General features: G+C 46.1%; 1 pseudogene; it reads right to left on the bottom strand.

The window, feature by feature from the left end:
• Window positions 1–121, bottom strand: LOC136643473 (5S ribosomal RNA; annotated as a pseudogene).
• Between the last annotated feature and the right edge of the window lie 1,652 nt (window positions 122–1,773).

Below are 1,773 nucleotides of genomic sequence, written 5' to 3' on the forward strand. Positions count from 1 at the left end.
AGCCTATAGCACCTGGTATTCCCAGGCGGTCTCCCATCCAAGTACTAACCAGGCCTGACCCTGCTTAGCTTCCAAGATCAGATGAGATCAAGCATGTGCAGGGTAACAATGGATTACAAGCCAATTTCAGGTGCCATAAAGTAGAGACTTGCCATAAGGAAAGTGTGTCACCCAAAAGACCTTGCACAGTAATGAAAGTGTACTCATAAAAACAAATGTAAAATGTGCAAGTAGTTGAACTCAGCCTTGTTGCAAGGGACAGGGAGAAAGTGGAGGAGCCCGTGCTCACCAGCTGATCGTATTTGCAGGAATCTTGTTCCCCATCCCAAATATCGCTGTTCATACCCCAAGTACTAAGTGTATCCTGAGCTGGGAATTTGAATTGTACCTTTTTGCCAAAAATGAGAATGTGATTACATTACCATCTTGATATCAGGATCCAGGATTTCCTGCTACAAAAAGCGTTTGCGTTAATGGGCTGTCTCTCAACCTGTGACAACAAGCAGGGGACTGCTGTCCCTTCCAGTACAAGCGTCTGTTGAAATTGGCATGATTCTTGGCACCATTTGACTTTCTGTGTTCATTCAGAAGCTGACCCAACACAATACGGCCAAGGCTTACATGCTTATCTCTAGCGTAGAGTTAAAAATCACTGCCTTAAAAATACTGCTGAACTCCCTGGTGAATCAACCTGTGTTTATTATTGCAGTAGTGGGCCAATTGCTGCTTTATGATTTTTCCCTCAATCAGTCTAGGCAGGTTATTATTTATCTCTGTCACTTTAGTGGTGGGAGACTGTCAAGCTGAGAGAGCTGTCTAGACTCTTGGTCAAGGCCACCCAAGAAGTGCATCTCAGAGGAGGGAGTTGCCCCCCAGTTTCCAAGTTTAAAAACTTGCATGTACTGCAAACCATGCTGTTGTCAGCACCAGATTCAGCTCATCCTTGATTTTTTTTATTAGTTCTGTGATGAAGAACAATATAGCAGTGCTGGGATGGATGGCAGTGCACAAGTAGTGAGTGTGGCTCTGCTTGCGTTCACAGACTAGGCTATTGCACCTTCTGTTAATTCCATCACAACCTGTGTGTCAATCTATGTGCGCTTTTTTTTTACAAGCCAGCCTGAGGTCTAGAGGCTGCCAGGTTGCAACCCAGAGATTCTCCTTTGAATCTGCTGCTCAGTCAGAGAGGAGAAGAGAAAGGAGCCAGAAGAAATGGCTGTGAGAAGCTGTGGCAGCCTCATCTCCGATCCAGCAGCAGTTTTAAAAGGAGACATTTCTGGGTGGTCATTGGCAAGTCAGCTAAGCGTTCTCTTTCAAAGGAAGATCAGTGTAGAGTGGTGGAGAATGACTTGAACAAGAGAGACATGAGCTCAACTCTCAGCTATTAAACTTATAGCATGTTCTTGGGAAAACTCACCAACTTTCAGCCAAACTCATTTTGCAGGGTTGAAATAAATCAAATGGGCAGTGTTGGGAACTCGAGTCAGTGACTTGGACTTGAATTGTGATTTTTGGTGACCCCGTGACTCACGAGTCGCACGCATGGAAGACTCTGAAAAAGACTTGAGTCAGGGCCCTCCTGACTCGGTACTCATCCCCATGCATGCTTACTCAAGTCTTCCTGTGTCTGGGGGTGCTTGCTTACTGTTTTTGCCACATGGAAAACCTTTGGGGCAAGCATTCTGATTGGGGAGCAGCAGGGGGCTCCAGGCGGGAGGCAGGAAACTGTTAATGTTTGCGATGAATGGGGGGAGGTGGGACTGGGGTCCCTTT

The sequence above is a fragment of the Tiliqua scincoides genome, chromosome 2 (assembly GCF_035046505.1).
Source record: "Tiliqua scincoides isolate rTilSci1 chromosome 2, rTilSci1.hap2, whole genome shotgun sequence".
Taxonomy (NCBI): domain Eukaryota; kingdom Metazoa; phylum Chordata; class Lepidosauria; order Squamata; family Scincidae; genus Tiliqua; species Tiliqua scincoides.